This window comes from Diadema antillarum, unplaced genomic scaffold (assembly GCF_040938485.1).
Source record: "Diadema antillarum isolate AM-2024a unplaced genomic scaffold, OU_Dant_1.0 scf00000019, whole genome shotgun sequence".
NCBI classification, from domain to species: domain Eukaryota; kingdom Metazoa; phylum Echinodermata; class Echinoidea; order Diadematoida; family Diadematidae; genus Diadema; species Diadema antillarum.
In genome coordinates, this window is record NW_027270908.1 from 715,379 (window position 1) to 736,298 (window position 20,920).

The following is a 20,920-nucleotide window of genomic DNA, read 5'->3' on the forward strand; positions in this document are numbered from 1 at the left end:
TTTTTTCCTGTCTGCTCCTTTATTAAGTCAATGACAAAATCACGTTGGTAATCAATGTACCAGACTGATTTACCCCCGAGGACATGGTGAATGCAATACACATGTGCTGGGACGTCTAATTCTCTCGTGTCGTGACTAAAGGAAAGGGGGGAGAAAAGTAGTCCAGGTTAATTCGGTCTCTAATTACATCTCCACATGAATCACGATCAGTTCAGGGTCATGTTTACCTCCTGAAAGTCACAGTCGCCCACTGTAATAATCCTTGAGGCTCTGGATATAGTTCATTAGCAATGGCCATCAGAAGGTCAAACACGATCTTACCCATCTTCCTATTAATATACACCGACTTGAATGCGGTTGGCGCCCTCAACCGCAAGCTGATGATGAGTAGGTGTTGGGCAGAAATGGGCCATGGGGAGGCTCAGTCATGGAATTTGTTTATTGAGCACAGAAGATCTCATTAACAATGCAAACTTTTATCTCCACTTCTTGGGAGAAAAAAAAAATTGACCCAAGAATGGAACGTCCGACAGCAGTTTGACAGTTCCAATATAAATGATAAAAATATGACGAGACGACTAGGCAGTGTCTTTGACGAGAGCCTGGGTGACTTAAATCTTATTGCACTCTGATGCTTTCGATCATGCACAATGCAGAATAAAGATATCAAACAAACAAACACACACACATACACACATACACACACAAAATTAGACAGAGAGAAACAAGAGAAAAAAAAACAATAACAAATGGGGAACAACATTGATGATTGTGAGGAAGAACTATATGAAGACGGTGCACGGCTACTTGTGGTAAATCATCTGTGATTACAAGCTGGATGGCCATTTGGCACGGCACTACGCTGACCTGATTGGGGGGGGGGGGGGTGGGAACGTTGTAGAATCCCCCAGGTGACTGGGAAAGATACACAAAGTGTGAATTTATGACACTTGCACCCTTCTCAATATTCTAGCTGTCAGAAAAAAAGAGAGGAAAAGATACTGCAAGCCATCAATCAAAAAAGCTTAATTCCTCTTTTTATTTTTTGAATGAACTCGCCTTGCCCATCGGTGACCTGGGTGGACAACCGAAAGATGATCTTGCCACTCGAACACACACACACACACACACACACACACACACACACACACACACACACACACACACACACACATTTCCAAATGTCCAGTCCGTCAATTAGATAAATCAAGCCGCTCGGGTCACTCTTTATGGAAAAAAAATTCAACCTGGGGCGAGTCACCTGGACAAATGCGATGAGCTTTCCTTAATTAAAACACATAAGATGCAGCCTCCCACTCTTGTCTCATCTAGACGCAGTTTAATCTCGATTTGAGGGCAGTTGACTTGTCGTAATCCAAGGCAAATACAAGGAGATGGAAAGAAAAGAAAAGAAAAGCGCCCTCTAGCTAGCCTAATCAAGGGAAGACTTAGTTATGTCACCCAGTACTGCTCTCATTAATTGCACATCAAGTTCTAAAAGTTTAATCAACCGTTTTGAAACAGCCCAGAATGACTCATCAGAAATAGAGATTGCCACAGCCTTGTTGAGACAGAGGCTGTTCACCCCGTAACCTTGCAACTCCGCTGCTAATGTAGCAAACACATTACACATCAAACAAACTCTGGAACTAAGTCACATACTCTACTCTTTGTTGAAATCATTTTTTATCAACAGTTGTTACCGCATAGCTTTTCAGTTGTTCAGCAGGTCATCTATTCATTCATTCTGGAGACTTGAATGGCAAAGAGACGTGTACCACATCTGCATGTAATGTCTGCTTACATTTCTTTCTTGGAAATTTCTCCCTTTTTTTGAGCTTGAATGTATAGCCTTCTGTCCTTCTCTGTTGGTCTATACATATCTTCACACAAGCATATATTTACATTATGTAGTTTTGGTCAAAATATGGAAAGACTCACTTGATAATTACCCATGTGACCATAATTGGTCTCACCTGCGCTCTGGAGTACATTGTTATATCAAAGAAGCCATTAGCAAGCGAGGAAGCGGTCTGCATGTAAATGTAGACCCTTTGTGCTGGAAAAAGTAGACTCACTACAGCTCAAACAGGGAAATGACCTCATATGACCTTCCTCCTCCCCATGGCAGAGAGAGTACTTTTCTCACCAGAAAGGGCTCCCTTTCCATTCATTATCTCGCCAGAGTGGTCATCTGCTGCTGTCCACTCGAATTAGGCCACTCTGATACACATCGGGGAGGGGCAGGCGGTCACTTACACAAAAAAATTCACGCACACACACACACACACACACACACACAAACACAACAAGGGTGAAATTTGAGGTGCACATAAGTAGAGGTAGCTGTAGTGGTCAGTCATTGAGTGGACAGCCAGACCACTTTTCTTTTCCTGCAGCCATTTGGGGAGGTCATCTCGAGGAGCATGGATGGCTAGGGAGTGCATAGGGCATCTAGGGTACCATGATCTATATTTAGACACTGTAGGTACCTCCTGTGTGCATGGCTGCTTTTCCCCGGTCTGGTGTCCTCTGCTGGTCTGGGACTGGTCAAGGATGGTGTGGAGCTTCTCTTTACTAGAAACCATACACCACAATTTCAAAAAGACTACCAGACAATAGTATGCTCTGATCCACACATACAAGAAAGCCTCCACACCCCATTTCTGCACAAAATTATCCACTTCCTGCTCTTTGACACTATAAATATATTTACTTTCTTCTTTTGAATGTCGATCTCTGACATAATATTTCATCCATGACAGCCCCGTCAGTAATTCAAACGCTAGCGAACAGGAGGAGACCTGGGTAAGACGGACATCCAAGCATATACAAAACCCTCAGACCACAAGTTCAAAACCGTATTAACCCATAGAGGACGGACTGATTTTGCTAAAACACGCATTTCCCATAGACTCTTGCCCGAGTATACTCGGGTCTCGTCCTCAAACAGGTTAAACAACAACTTAAAACTGCCAGGTACGATAAGAACGGGCAAGAAAACGAGCAAAGTGCATCAGAACAGAACAACACAACCCTGAATATAAAAAATATATATATGCTTACACAACCAAAGGAAAAAAAAACACAAATAAATGCACAGACTCTGATATTGAAAATATATTTCATTACATTGATTACAACATATCAGGCCATAGCATTATTCATTATATGCGAGTCTGCATTTAATTTCATACCACTGCTTGGACATGGCTTGATCATCACATACTAGCACCACTCTACGCACCCACTACAGAGTGGGGAGGGCACTTCAGGAATAAAAGTCGGTATACCAACAGTTATCATTTTCACAATTTTGATGTCAAAATACTTGAAAACAGCTCATTGTCCTGGCAAATAGCCTCAGCCAGACAAGTTTCTTGGTAGGGCTTTCAGATATTATATTACAAGAAAAGTCCGAATGGTGGAAGATGAATTTTGAGTCCTCCTGAGTACGATGTTTAAGCTTTATATCAAGACATATTCCATAGACAAATGGTATCTTTGCCCATGTGTGACATTAAAACTGATCAGTACAAGTCAGACACTTTCTCTTCAAATTAATGAATCTTGCATCAAGTTGTTTTTATTGTAACCGACCGACAAGTTACCCTTCATCGACTTTTAAGGAACACCGATTATTCAGTGTTTGAATGATAGCTATGATAAAAATCATAGGCACACATCCCATCCGAGAATGTACGCAATGATTTTTAATCATGGCTATTAATAAAACACAGAATAATCTAATCGGTGTTTTATTTACGTCAACGAAGGGCAGTTTGTCAATCAGACACTTTCTCATTTGCTGAATTGCAAAAACTACTCTTTAAAGGAAGATAAATTTGATGATCTTTGCTTTGATAGGGGATGAATTCATCACTGTTCTCAAAATGGCAATTGAATAGATTGACTTTCAGATTTTTTTTCCTTGCCACTAATTGGCAGAACGTGACTGATGATTCTCATGTACGTTTCTATGTTTCTTTAAATAATCATAAGAGGCCAGAAATCATCCTTGCATTTTTAAGGTTTATGTGTGCTAAAGAAAACAACAAAAATATTCTTGATCACACGGCATATGTCATAATCGGCAATAGTGACCAGTAAATGATGCTAGATTGGTGTATTCTTTTTAATGATGTTCATTTCATGGTAAGAAACAAAACAATAAAAAACAAACAAAACAAAACAAAATACAAACCATTGATATATCATATATCCATTTGATCCTGTTTTTTACATTCATTTCATAGATATAACATGCAGTATACCTGCCACAACATCAACAACAACCTGATAGCCTTACAACTTAACAAGATTCTGCCTTTTTGTTGTTGTTTCATATAACTATTTGGGACTTTAGTGATCAAATATGTATATTTTCCTCTTTTTTCACAAGATGCAATATTGTTTTAGAAATTATCGTAGCTCACTGATATAGCCTACATTATCATTTGAAAGATATTCTACTTTTGTGTCCATTCTTGTCATGTAACTGTACATTTTGATGTCATAGAAGATTTTACATCATAAACTAAAAGAATGGATACCCCTTTTGTACATTTTGTGGCAAAGATAATGAGACTACCATACATATTTGCTGTGAATGTCTCACCACAAAGCCAATTTGGAATGTTATTTATGAAATAATCAATGAGCACGACAATCAAAACATTACACCTTCCATCTCTCAAAAAATGTTTGGTATTCCCAATGACAAGTTTTAATCTACATATTTTGCTGCTGAAATGTTATAACTATATATTTTTGCAAAATCCAAGCCACAGCTCTCACTGTTGCTAGATTAAAAACTTAGCTGAAAATAAGCAAAAAAAAAAATTTTTTTTAGAGTATTACATAGCAAAGGAAGGAGACAAATCAGCTCTTTATTTTCAATAGTGGAGAATTGAATTTGATACCTAAAAGTGTTAGGCACTATTCCTCAGGGTAAGGTCTTGGATATTACATAGTGTTGCATTTATTATCAAATCATGTATACATTATGAACTCCGTACTCCTCTTGCTTCATTTTGTTCGATAAAAAAAGAAAGAAAAAGAAAACTCTTGGGTCATACACATATCTTGTTTTGAAGGACCAAAACACACAGAGGGACTCAGTAGTGATAATGTGGTTATGTTTACTTCTCAGGGTCAAATTACTACTCGAGGGAAGGGTTTCCTGACTTATATCAGAAGGAATATTCTTCTCTAAGGATGTGATGATGATCTTAAAATGTGTGTGACTGTGGGCTAAGCCAAGTACTAGGCAGCTAATTATCCCAGTGAATGGGTTTGTATACATGTAGGGGTGCTGATTAAGAAAATATGACAAGGAAGAAATGCAAAAACCACTGCTGACTGATGAAAATGCTTCTGCAGAAAAACAGGATGTATTTTACTTCTTTCTCTCTCCGCCTCAGTCTCTCTATCTCTCGTTCTCTCTTTCTCTCAAATGCACTCACACACAAACACAGACACACTCACACACAAACAAACACCCATGCACAGTAACAGACACACACACATACACTCACAAACAAACACATGCGCTGTGGATATCACGTGGTAAAAAGGATGCCTCGAGTGAGAGTGAGGAGCATAATGGAAACGGCTGCTTAGATACGCATCAATACCACTACCATTCTCACAAATCAGACCACTATGATACAGATCGGAAGAGCGGCGCGGGGTGGAAAGTTTACCCCATTTTCCTTTTGTTTTATTTTTTTCCCTCGCCTATGTTGACCGCCATGATACACATCGGGAGCTGCAAGGCAGCTCTTGACGTTCGTTAGGCTTCTGCTGTTGCTGTGTTTCCCCCCCCCCCCAACTAAACGAATGAGGCATCGCATTTTTTGTTTCCCTGGTCATTGGAGGCGGAGTAGCCAGAGTGACCTGTAACTGTTAATCAATATACACCTTGGTCATTGAAATGGACAGAGAATAAAAGGGGGAGGTTTGAGAAATATATTTCATAGCAAAATGTGAGATGTAGAACAATGACTGTGGCCTTAAAACTAATTTCTTGAGATATGATGCACATGGAGATAATAGTTGCTGTTGTTGTTGTTGTTGTTGTTGTTTTTTTTTTTTTGGGGGGGGGGGGCACTGCATGGTGACATCAATGCAAGATATCTTAATTCCCCTCATTGTTCTGTTCTAAACCTGAAAAGTTGAAGGAGGATTAGACAGAGGACAAATTTAATATGATTTTTGAGCCCATAACAGTTAATTGATTTCAAGAAGGCCACATCTTCAGCATAGGTTAGAGATGAAAGAACAGACAAAATGTGCATGAGCAAATCATAGATGATTCTGCTCTACAAATTTTTATATAGCAGATTGCACATGTAACTTCTCCCTCCACGTCTGATCTCCACATTCACCTTTCACACGCTTTTATTTTCCAGTTTGCCCTCTCTCACTTTGATAAGCAATCAATCTTACAATAATTTGTGATATACCCTATACTAGCCAAGGCTGATCACAAATGAGAAGTTAATTGTTATGCAACTTACTACTCAAATGGGAAAAACTGAAAAGTATATTGACTCCCAAAGTACTAACTGATATCTAAAAAAAAAAAGAAAACTGAATGTTCATTGTGCATTACATTTAAGAGCCTAACAATTTACACAAATGTCTCATAAGTGAAGATTTATATACTCTCTTGTGCCTTGGCAGCATCATCCCATTTTTGGTCATTTGGACCTTGCCCTAGGGACCTCCCGCAGGGGGTGCTTTGTGATACCATTTGTGTAAATCATGATCTCCTCCCTTAATTGATGCTTTAATGACAGGTTTGGTTAATATCCAGCCACCTTCTCATTGAAGATGAAAGAAAAAGATACAAAAAGACAAAAAATAGCTAATTTGGGACATTTGAACCCCACACTAAGCTCCCACCCATAAGGCACTATCATCATTGGCAAAAACTATAATTCTTCCCCCACTGACAACCTCTATCATCAGTTATCTAGAAAAAGATAAAAATGCCTCCCCCCCCCCAAAAAAAAAAAAAGAAGTTTATGCACGATTGATGATGGATGTTAACGATTGCAATAGCTCACCGAGCCATTCTGCTCAGGTGAGCTAACAATTGAGACACGTGGAGACACATCTCTCATCAAAGCTCGGAAGTTTTGATCAGTTCTGAACACAGGAGACTGTACCAAACAACAATGTGAAAGAACCAAACCGAGCAGATTTCATTCCAATTATATTCTTACTGTTACCCACAAAGACGGGACTTGCTCTGACATTTTGGCAGCCAAACAGGTAGAATCATAAGAACCAGTGTCTCACAGGCAGACCTCTCTCTCCCTCTCTAACTCTGCTTCCGCTGCTTGGCTTCTTGACATTGAGGACGCATTAGCTGCACATCATTAATGCTGAGATGCCACAAATGAATCGGAGAGAAAAGGGCGGAGGAGGCAGACCTGGAATCGGGAATGTGAAAGCAATCTCACAATCTCAAATTTCACTCATTACAAGTGGTTTTTTGGAAGCTGTACAAGAGAGAAAAAGATAAAGGTCAAGATACAAAAAAGAAAAAAAGAAAGAAAGAAAGCAAAACACTCGCACACGCACCAGCTCCGCATAGTCACCAGAGATAACAAAGGGCCATTAAGGTGATCTCCAGGAGAAAGTGATCCACAGCTGAGGCTAATTAAGAGACTCTTAGTCATTCAAGACTTCACTGGAGGTTACAAGCACTTGTCTGCCAGAGCTCAGCTCGCATCCCAAACCTCCCCCACCTCCTTAAAAGCTTTCAAAGTAAAAACGACCTTGACCGGGGAAAATTTGTATCACCACAGCCATTCCTTCTTCTCCACTATCATTTTTCTTTCCCCTGCCCCTCCCTCCCCCCCCCCACCCCCATACCCCTGGATAGGAAGTGCCATGGCTCAGCCCTTTTGAAACCATCCCTGACCTGCACCAGTGCAGGCAGACCTCAACACCGGTAGCTTCAGATGGCAGGAATGTCTTAGAGATTACAATGCCCTTGACTTCAAGTGCTGACATTTCATAAATCTATTGTTTAGTATACAAAAGGTATAACTCTGAAAGTCTTCACCTCCCCCCCCCCCCCCCCTTTGTCCTTTTATGATCCTAGTGCCTGGAAAATTCAACAAAGGTCTAAGCTGTGCACGCACTGCACAAAATCAGTGATGTGACATTTTCACCAGAAGAAAGGAATCCAAGTTGTGGCCTTATGTCATGAATAGATGCCATAGAACTCAGGTGGTCTAATCCACATGGCAGAACTATCATACAATTACCAGGTACTGAAAATGGGATGTAACAGTAGAGGGCATGGTGATCATTATTTGAAATATCATAATAGTGAACCATTGATTGGCAATAAGCACAATGTGGCCAACTACTGTGTCACACCTTACCAAATACTGTAAAAATGGATATTTTCGTGCCACTAATTTTTCATGCTTGGCCATGCAAGAACAGTTTCGCGTGTGTTTTTTATTCCGCGGAATAAGGACATCATGCACAGAAACATATGGCAAGCTGATATATTTGCATGCTTTTATATTCACGCTAGTTTCTGGTTGCGCAAAATGCGTGAAAATTTCAACACCGCGAAAATTTCCACTTTCACAGTACATTGACTGTAAAACAAGAAGTGATCATGAATAGGATCCAAATGAAAGCCTTTTTCGCACCATTAAATTTTTGTGAATTGCCACTGGCATTCAATGCATATGTGTAAAGACAAGAACTTTTATGTGCATTTTAATTTCGCAAATCTTGGCTTCACTCGAAATTTGTGAAAATTTCATGCAAGTGAAAATTTCTGGCTTTACAGTACACTGTACACTATAATCAGGGCTGGACACCAACAGTTTTATCTGGTGGCCAATTCAGGCCATAATGTCTATGAATTTGACATTTTGGCAGCCAAAAATGAAATGAAGTGGCCCAAAACAAAGGCATATCTAAAATTCTATTTTGACTGTTAGCTGCCCAATTGGGCCACAAAAAGATAAACCTTTTTTTTTTTTTAATTTGATGGCCTGAAATCAATCTTGAGTCAGCCCATTGCTAATGTCAAGCCCTGTATATGTGCTTTTTGTTCTTTTTGTTTTTGCTTGTTTGTTCTTGGATGGGAGTGTTTGCAAGTAAGTATGTGTGCGTGGGGGGGGGGGGAGATTACGTAATGAATGCAATTCACACTGTAGATATTTATATCACAACAAGTCATGCATGAAGAGACTACATAGGACATGCCAAACATGTCATTGTTTTTGTTTTGTTTGTTTGTTGTTGTCTTTTACTCAGGCAAGACGTATAGAAAGCAGTCAAGGTGGGAAATCTACTGTAGATGTGAATATGCATATTTCAGATGGATAATATCTTCATAGCTTGGAAAGCAAAAATTCGACCTTTTCCTGTGTGACTATTTGTAAGCCTCCAATGCACACACACACACACACACACACACACACACACACACACACCCACACACATGCACACATACATTTATATATACATGTATGCAATACATTTATAACACACACATGTATACACACATGGCGGTGATTTAGCTCAGTCAGGACCACGTATGCCTCCAGATCCAAAGGACCCAGGTTTGATTCCCGAGTCCCACTGAGGAATGTTGTGTGTAATTATACCATCCCCTCTAGTCAGAGGCAAAGCACTCTGTCACTCAGATAGGACATAAAATGGAGGTCCTGTTTGTGAGAGAGTCACAACTGGTACACGTAAAAGATCCCACTTCATTCATCACAAAGAGCAGAGTGCATAACCCAGTGAAGTGGTCCCACCTCGCACTCAACTGGACCTCATAAAAGACCAGCTAGTGCAGCTGAATATGGGCTATGCAGCCATCTTCTCAGATGGAAATATGAAATAAACAAACAAACAAACAAACAAAAAAACAAAAAAAAACAAATAAATGGTACATACCTCTACACACACACACAGAGCCTTAAACACAAAGTTCTTCAATTTGTGAAAAACACATGCAGGTCAAGAAGTGTAGACGTCATGAATGTGCTATTTGCACTTTTGGTTGGCAAATTTCGACACACTGCAAAACATCAAATTTCAAAATGTCATCAAGTGTTTGTGCAATCTGACATTTCTAACATGGGTGTTAGACTTCAAAGGTCACGACCCTTGTTTTCTTTTACTCCATGTTGCTTGTGCCTAAGGTATGTATGCTTTGTTATTTTTTTTTTATTCAATTGCTTCAGCATTGCCCTCAAAACATGTCTTACGTCTGATGTCTGGTTTACAACTGCTGATACGTCATGTGTCCTGTACTAAAGAAAATATTATGTCACTTCAGTACTAATCTTGTCCAAATTCAAGATTAGAAAAGAAAAACAACCCTCACCGTTTAAGTTTCCTGATTTCTCTGTGACGTCATCCGCGATAAGCCAGGAGCGATGGATACGTGGGTGAAGGTATCCAGCTGGATTTCAAATCAAGTGTTTTTCCTGCTCAACGTCTTCAGTTGGAGTGATGTTTTCCCGTCGCGACGAGCGCCCGATTCGTTTCTTGGAGCGACCTAGATTATGATGGCCTGTAAACAGCCCTCTCGACTCTGGCTCTTTTACAAATGGGGATTAACCCTTCCTGAGCCAGGGACCTTGGACAGTGTGTACAACACTGTGGGGTTTTCTATGCTAATTGGAACCAGAGCATGCAAAGGGTTAAGTAAGATAGAAGAAAAAGAAGACATACTGGAAAATGGTGGAAGAGGATTGAAGGAAGGACAGACTCTTTCATTTGTTCATTGAGATACATAGTTTGTCTTAGTATACAGCTTTAGAAGATGAGGAGAATTATCCGCAGCTAGTTACACTAGTTGTAGAGGCAAGCTGTTTGCAGCAAAGATGAAAAACAAACTATGGATCAATGAGAGTTCAAAGAAGTTCTTGAAAAAGTGATATTTAAAAGGAAGATGAGATATAAATCTCGCAGATCAGAGAAAGCTAGACCTACTGGGGAAAAAACTGCAAAAAACAAAACAAAACATGCAATCTTTGGGATTTCAGCGTGACATCTTCTATGGCGTCATTTAAGGATGACGTACGTTCCCATGGTGACAAGACTATGACGTCTCCAGGAGAAGATTCTCCTCATGTCTTACGTATGTGGAGAATGTCAGCAACTTCATATTTTCCCCATCATTCTGCCACTGGCATGTAAAATGTACTCTTGTTTTTGTCGCTGTTTTTTGCAAATCATTGATGACAGAAAAAAAAATTCACAGATAGCATAAACGTTTAATCCTATTTTTACTACAAAGTAAATGAAAAATACTGTTGAGGAGATGACGCTGTCATGACGTGATATATAAACCTACTTGGAGGTGACCATTCAATCAAACTTGTGATGAATTATGTGAAAGTGGTTCTTGCTATTTACACATGATATGTAAGATTTTCTCTCATGTGTTATCAACCTGTTTCTCTCAACATGACATAAAGAGACAAATATAGAGATAAAGAGAAGGAGAGGAGGATACAATAGTATATTGAGAAGGATAGAGAGAGATAGTTCAAGAATAGATATACAGGTGAATTAAAGATATTGATATATCTCTGTATACATACATATGAACAATTATGGTAGTACCCAGAATACATTGCACAGAAAATATATATATATTACATGATAACAAGATTATTTCGCATATTGGCATACAAAAAAGAAAAAGAAATGTGTTTGCAGAGGCACGTGTGCTTATCAGATTCCAAACTTTACACAGCACGGTCACATAAGACAGCAAGGTGTTAATATCTGCTTTAGATGATCTCATGCATCTAAAACAGTTTACAGAGCAACCTGTATAATATGTATCTCAGTTACCGATCTGTGGGGCGAAAAAATCAAACAGGACGACAGGTATACCACAACAGCAATCATGTTGATCGATGCTAAGTATCAAGTGCAACACAATTCAGACCGATGCTGAGAACTGGGGGGGACATGAGATTCCAACTCACGTTGACGGACCACACAGAGGTTTAAGGACAGGAGAGAGTTAGAGAGCAAGAGAGTGTTTTGTGAGAGAGAGAGAGTGTGTGTGTATGTGTGTTGATGAGTCTGTCCCAGTTTATCACTTCTTGACAGAAAGACTCAGTCCACACGGGCGAATCCATTTAACGCCCACCTCCTTTTGTTTGGTTTTCTGTCGATCTCCTATATCTAACGCCCTTCTCTTCAACCTACACACACACATACATACACACACACACACACACACACACACACACACACACTTATAGAACAACAACAGAAAAATGACTTTATTCAGGGGCAACACATTTCCTCCGCCTTTTCCATTTCATTTCATTTCTTTTGTTATCTCTTTCACACAATGGTATGATGTGGCACATGCAGAACACTAGAAAAGACTTCCTGTCAGCCATGTACATTCAAAGTGTCTCTTCCGGTGAAAAAACAAAGCAAAACAAAACAAAACAAAGAAACAAAGAAAGAAAGTAACAAACAAAAATAACCAAGATGAACATTACAAAACTTCAGTGATCATGATTTGTAATGTACTACTCCATCAAATCTTTAACAACGCAAAAAATGGTCTGGAAATTACAAAGTGGAGTGGGTGATGATTGATTTTTGTCCCGGTTCAAATTTGCCCCCCCCCCCCCCCCATATATTCCTCTAAACACTTCAAAACTTTGATGAAGATCTGTAATGATATATACTTGTGGTAAGGCGGATGCTATAGCTCTGGAGTGCTGTAAACTCAAATGCTTTTGACATTCTGGAATGTCCATTTAGCCTGCAAGATTACAGATCACCGGTGTCGAATGATAAAATGACGCACATGCTTCGAACTGTGTGGTGAAAAGCTGATTAAAACCAGAGAGAGGTATGTCAAATACACAAGCAGCAACAACATCAAAAACACACTTAACACACATGCTTGAAAGCAAAATATGTACAAACATACAAACTTAAAAACACATACACACAGAAACAGACATAGACACAAACACAGTCACACCTTTATAAATGTAATCCCTTAACTAAAGATATATCTATGTTCTAATCGGCTGAACTATTTGTTAAAAAAACCCACTAAAACAATTGAGGAATGTGTCAAATTCAGAGGGAAACCATTTTTTTTTAGTATTCAAAACAAGATTTCTGATCTATTCCCCAATCTAGGACTCAAATATTAAAAGTGCGAACATGCCAACATACAATCTTTGCATCATCTGCAATTTGATGAAATTACGACACCTTAAAGTTTTAGTGTGAACAGAATCGGCATTTGTAGGCCTATGCCACTGAGAAAGTCATTGCAACAAGTTGTTCATTTGTATGTATATATATATATATATATATATATATATATACATACGCACACACACTTATGCACAACATTTAAATGGTTACCTCACATATCATACGCAAATCCATTTCACATGCATTTTTACCTAATATGGTCTCCCTACGGACATCAGTTGTTGATACACGGCCACGGCTCACATTTTAATGATCCACGCCTTAAGGGCAACTCCGTGCGCATACCTACAAGAACACACACACACACACACACACATTTTAACATGAATACTCAGAGCTGTTCACACATGCAATGGCAGCTTTGATGAGCAAACTGATTTCTCTTCAATATGAATTGCTGTCCACTCATATTCACATCTAGAATGAAGTACTGCCACACCTAGGTATACCTTTATCCCCTTGAAGCATTTGTGATTGCCTCCCAAAAGGAGGACAAGGGTAGTGGAAGTGCAATGCATCGAGACATCATCAATCAATATCTTCTCTTGGGAAGATTCACTCTCAAGTGACAATGGTATCCGTATGCCACCGATGAAAGTCGCATCAATTCAAATTAGTCTCCCCCGCACACAAAAGACAAGACAAAACAAAAGCACCAGATTACTCGCACATGTACAATTCAAAATATATGGGAAGCTCAAGGACGGACAATGAAAGCACAAATCATATGACCCAAGGACGTGCGTGAGTAGTGAGTGTCCACTCCGCCTCATCACGCATCGAAGCAAACATGTGACTGACCTGAATTTTACAATGTGGGTGGCGACAATGACTGAACTATGCAATTCCTACCCCCCTCCCCCTTTGTTTGAAAATGAAATTCAAGGATGTTTATAGATTTGTAATAACAGAAAACAGAACAACAACAACAACTAATTGCACAAAGGAGCACACAGACCAAAGTATACATACAATAGAAAACAAACAAACAAAGAGTTTTGCTTATTTTTGTAGGTGTGTTTTGCAATTCTAGTTCTATTGACTGCATGTTTGGAGAACTTCCTGTCCCAATACTAATAGTTCAGCAAATAGTGTTTCTTGTGCATTTCTAGCCGCACACATTCCCCGACCCCTCCTCCCCTTCTTCTTCCCAACCCTTGACCTCATTCTAAAACTGTGCTGGGCAAGACTGAGATGAAAAACATTACAGATCTTTTGATATCTTATGAGATGACCTCGGGGAAAGAGATTTAGGATGGGCAGGGTGAGATGACTCCCAAAATTTCAGTTGGATGAGATAAGTATTTGTGCCTATTTATATGATTGATTAATCCATCCCGTTACATGACCACACCTGTTCATTTACAATGCATCCTCTGCCTAGATGACCCTAATCTATACAACTATCTGAAGAGTTTAATCGCAAAATGAGTCAACTCCATTCCTGTCAATTTAAGATATTTGTGATTATGAATTGCTAAAAAGTAAGAGCAGAGAAAATAACCAAAACATGTTTTTTTTTCTTAAATCATAACATCAAAAATATTTCATATGATGCAAAAAGTGAGCTATTCTTGGAAAGGTTTTATTTTGCTCTATCTGATGATGGACTTACCCTAAAATGTTTGAAATGGCACTAACAACATTTTGTTATCAAACTCTTCATTTTATTCTCTACTTTTCATCAGCTGACTCAGCAGTTTCCTTCACTGAATTGAACTGGTTGAAGAGATTCAACTTTGATTAAATACATATTGTTGAAAAAAGCAAACATACGGTGTATATACATGACTTTTTTGAAAATATAAATTCAATTCAATTTCAGTATATTTTCATATTTCTCAGTGAAAAATACATCAAACATAACAAAACAAATTAACACATGATATCCAGCTAGAAAGTATAATAGAATATTGCAAATATAGAGAACATGGTGGTCTATGAAAGGTGGAATCTGAAAATCTGTTTCTGTTGGAAATGAAAAATAAATGAATGAATAAATGCTAAAGAAACATGATGGAGCCTACATAAAAGCAACATTGTTCAGCTTAATTTGTATGATAATATTAATTCAAAGGTATTTATTTCTCTTGATTCTCTCCTGTTTATTTTTTGAATTTTTAGCAATTTGAATCAGGGTGGGGTCATACTTCAGCTGGATTTCCCCCAAAATTCAAGGACTGCACACATTTACTCAGTAAAGATCAGGGAGACTCCACAGAGCCATCAGGGGAACAATCGTGTGGTATATGCATCTCATAGACAGTTTTATAATCTCTTGTGAAGTCATGAAGGGATATGTTGTTTTCAGAAATATCTAATTCTCAGGGAGACTCAAGATTCAGTAGCTCGAGTTAGGTCATCGACCATAAAACACACAAACACATAGACACAAAAGACACCCTATCACTAGCCGGGCTAAACTAATGTTGCTTCATTAATGCTACTTATGAATGCATTTTCACAATCAACAGCTTTTGCTACACCTCTGTTGCCTCTATCTAAACATTATCCAGCTACTAACTAAAAAAACTGAAAAACATATTAGACTGATCAACATAATTATGACAAATACGATAAATCTGAAGTGTGTAGCCGATTTCAAAGTCAGTGTGAGGAATAACGTGAAAGGACATTCAAAGGGTCTCGGTAATGAGAGTCAGATAAATAGGAAGGTGAGTTGCATTCAGACCAAGTGAAATTACAGAAATTAGAGTAACTTCACAATAACAAGTGACTGACAGACCTTATATTTCTTTCACCTTCTTTTTGTGTGGGCGACAAGAATCCCCTAAAGTCACTCATAGTAGAGACTTTCCACGGAGGAGTCTCCTCGCTCTGACATCAACAAAATCTAATCGCCCCTATACTGCGATAATTGTAGGGATATGGCGTTCAAATCAGTTCGGTAAAGGGGGGCGACGGCGTTAGCTACGTGTTGATCAAAACATCTCTCACAAAAAAAAAAGAAGAAGGGAGAACCAACACTCGCCATGGCACACATTTTTGCTGACTCTTCACGCGCTGTACCGACTCTGGACATGCGTTGAGGAGTCACATGGACGTAGTCGGTAGAGACCGGTACCCCCGGAAGACAACCTGTTGAGTCTTTGGGGGGTCTTGAAGAGGGTGATGAATATTCATGAGGGCAGGCTGGGATGGGAGGGAGCGGCGGGAGGTTGAGAGGGGAAGATGGAGAGGGGAATGCATGGAAACCAGGGCAGTGCACGCTGGACACACACACTGCCCTCGGAGAGTGGGTGTTTCTCCAGATGAAATGCCTGCCGACTCATGGGGATTGGGGGTGATTTTACAACGCTTTGATTTCTGATGCTCCACGGTTTCATTGCGAGAAAGAAGGCGCATCCCCCGTGGAGATTAGATCAGCTCTGTCAGTCATTACTGCAAACTATCAATGCTTCATTTTAAACTGAAATGCAGGGGCCTAGTGAAGCCATATGACACTAGGGCAAGTGTAGTCATATATTACTACAGGAGATTTATGACAGCATGTATATCAAACTACTTGGAATCTTGATACACAGCTCAAAGTGTGTTAACGATAACCACTAAAAAGATAAATAGAGATTCTTGTTTAAATCTGCAGTATACGGTAAATTAAAAAAAATTACTGTCCCCTATCCCTCCTTCCATACTTTCTTGTCTTCCATCTTCACCCCGCCCCCAAACAGCTCTTAAATTCCTACTTTGCCACTATCCATGCAACAGCCACAAAACTCGTGCTGTAATCACCCAGCTTGTAAATGATAACATTCTTCTTTTTAGACGGCTATTTCTGAAAGCTACCGTCACTCCTACAAACTAAAAAACAGGAGAGTTTCTTCTGACCACCTTCTTCCCACTTTACCCACCCCAACAGCTCCAAAAATTCTCATCCCATCCCTATATCTTATGCAGGAAAAAAGAAACTTCAGCATTATGCAGAGGTAATGCAATGCCATCTACATGTTATACCCCTAGTACCATTGGAGATAATTCACCTTTAGTAATCCAGTCGAGATTACACAAATTTAATGACATATCATTGTTAGTTGAGATACCAGAAAACACATCAGCTGCAACCACTTGTACTGAAACACTTGAATTTGTGACATCGCATATGAAGAACAATATCAACAAAATATAAAAAACAACAAGATATTTTCACTCTTCCACCGTAAAGTAAGCGCACTTGACTTATACCTCTTTCAGAAAGCAGGGGAAACAATATTGCCTTTATCATTATGTTAGTAACAAGTCCAGGGAATGTGTACTTTTCATAAGAAATGAAATTTTGTTGAGTTTTCTCTATTATTTTCTTTATATCATTCTTCATATGTGATGTCACAAACTGTAGTAGTCTTCTCATCCAGCGTTGGCTGCATGCACTGAAATTTAAAAGATTCGTAACTGAGCATGTTGTCCGATTGTCCTCAATTTTTCACTGTTGTGTTCTACTATATAATAATCGCTGTACTCACTCAATCTATGTGTACATTTGGGGTGTCATTCACCTTTAAAAGATTGAAACCTTTGCCAATCCTAAAACTTAACAGGGGGGGAGGGACAGTTTCCGTTTCCCAGTCAAGATGGTACAAAGCCCGCTGACAGATGTCGTCGTTCATGATGCCTTCTGTCACCACTCCCTAATCGAAGTTTAAGGGTGGGATGTGTCACCACCTCCCTCCTTGATGGCACCAAACCACTGGACATGATGAGCTCTCTAGCAGTTTTCAAGGAAATGCTGCCCCCTAAAAAACCTCCATTTCCCCCACCCTCCCCCAAATTGGCATGATAATTGAATATGCAGGCATGACAAAACCAAAGTGCAAGGAGTGATGGATGTAGAATCCGGTCATTACGAGCTCATGATTTTCTTTCTTTATTTCATTTTTTCATCGCAGGCCAAATTTACCAAATGAAATTGAGCTATCTGGAACAAGAGTTCAAAATCAGGTGAAAAACTTGTTAAACAGTAGACAAACAACAATTCTTCAAAACAGCAAAACTGGCATAGGACACTTTTAGGTGGCTAAATAAAACACACCATGAATAAGGTTACGGTACTGTAAAAGTATTTTTCATAGCGCTGAAGTCTTCGCGAATTAGAGCTCACTGCCTTCTCGCTGCATGAAATTTTCATAAATTGCCCCTGGCATTCAATGCATATGGTGAAGACACAAACTTTTGTATGCTTTTAATTTCACGAATCTCAGCTCTCGTGAAATTCTCAAAATTAAAATGTACGCAAATATTTCTGGTTTTACAGTATACGATGGTATCTTACTGGCACCTCACTACTGTCACCTTGTTGCACAACAGTGGTAACACCAGCAGAGTGTAGCTTACTTTCTTTTAAGGGCCAAAAATGATGTAAATATTGTTTTTCATGAATATATGCAATGCAATAAAATGGAAAAGAGACATAGTAAGTTTTGGAAGATGAGTTAATACTCTTCACATAACTTAAGCACAGTCAATATCTTGCAAAAATCTCAAGTTGGTGTTACTTCATGTGCAAATTCTTTTCAAAGGCCAGTGACAATCTGAACATGGAGCAGTTTATGATACTCTACGTGACAGATAGGGAAACGACTGCCAAGAAGGACTTCAGAACAAGTCTCATTTCTATTTGTTTTTTATAACTGAGCATTGTCTCAACATTGTGTATTGAGCAATGAAGTACAATATTGAAAGCCAAGAGTATTGCATAAAATGGTCATTAACTCTGAGATTATATCAGATGAAAAACCAATGGATTACAGATTTTTTTTTCAGTAGTGTTATGAAAAATGTGTCATGGCTGTATTGAGTATATTCAGCAACATTTCAGCGTGACAAAAAAAAAAATAAATGCTCAGGAATTAAGTTAAGATTGCAAAGCCCCCCTCCCCCTAAAAAAAAAGGAGGCAGCATGCATCGGCTGATTTCCAGCCACATACTTTCGTAATCAATCATTGACCCGTCGTTCATTTAAGGCATTCTACTGAGTAGCAGAGTGCCAATTAAATGAGACTTCTTAGGGAATCCTTCCAAAGGTTACCCAATCTGGCTAATGTTCTAAACTGCCCAACGTATACAGATGTACAGTATGTTACATTAAAGACGTTATATACCATTTACAGATGAAACAAAAACTCAGCTTTAGTGCTACAAAATAGTTCTAAAATGTGAGTTTGTGATAGAAACAACTAATGTAAAAATGTTATTGTTTAATATATGAAATATGAACAATAGTTGAAATAAAATCGTTTCTAGAATAAATCGTCTACAGTCATGGTTTATTGAGAAAAATAGTGACATCTCCTCATATTTTAGGCTTTATTGCAAAATTCTTACATGGTTGGATGTTTCGTGATACAACTGACCTAGACATATGCATCAAATGTGATAACTCGAACACTTTTTAAATCACTGCTCCCAATGGTAAACAGTACCTTCAAAGAATCTTGAAATAAAAAGGAAAAGGAGATAACGGCCTTTCACTGCCTTCTTTTGCTTTATAGCTCACGTAATAGTAATAACCAGCAAATACCCTTGTAAGTCAATCAGAGCAAAGAGCGTGATTGTTCTGAGAAAGGAGGACCCCCACTAACTTGTCCTCCGTTGTAACTTGCTCTGACGGCACTCGGTGAACTGGATTAGAAACTGGGTCACTCGGAGAATACAGATCACAACATTGCTGCTGATAACATGCATGGATTGACTAATCATGAAAATGAGTCATAATCACCATCTTCATTAATGTTAATGTGACTGTTTTTTTATTATCATCATCTCATCATCATCACCATTATTATTATCATAATAATAATTATTATCATTATTACTATTACTATTATTATTACTATTATTGTCATTACCATCATCATCATTAGTAGTAATTTAATAGTTAGCTATCATTATTGTCATCATTACCGGTACTGTTAGAATTATTTTAATGTTATGTTGATTATTGATATCATTCAAAATGTGGCTTTAGATTGAGATTTTTCCTGGTCCAACCTGATGGCTAGGATTCATGATAACCACCCTGGTTTTTCCTCATGTGAAAGCCTTTGTTGAATATATCCATGGGGTCCCATTGCATTACAGATGTGATCTTGTGACTTTTTGCAGCTTTCATTATCAGCACTTTTTCATCAAGAATCACTCCATTCCATTCCTGCCTTTGTTACCATAAGGGTGAATATTGCATCTATGGATTGAGCAGGAAAGATATTAAGGAAAAGACAACAACATACAAACAAGTGAAGGAGAACAAAAGCCTTTAGACTACAAGCATGATGATGTATAATGGCTTTGTCCCTTTTGAAGGAACAGCAATGACATGCTCAGCTAGGGAAGGGCGTGGAGGGGGAGGGGCGGGGTGGGTGTGGGGTAGAGTTGCAAACTCTGAGTAGATGACAGGCGACGACATATGAGGGTATTGAGTGACAAGGGCTTCTTCTCGTAAGGCGGAGGAGAGATTTAAACAATATAGACGGCTCCATCCACAATCAAGTTTAAGGACTACTTTTGCCTTCCCCCAGCTCCTCCCCCTCCCCTCTTCAATTAATATCCCTTTCCAAGTGATTTCCCCGGCGCAAGTTCTTGAGTGGGCGGTGACGGCACGGCTGCTCAAAGGAGGCACGTCTCGTCTTCGCTTAAG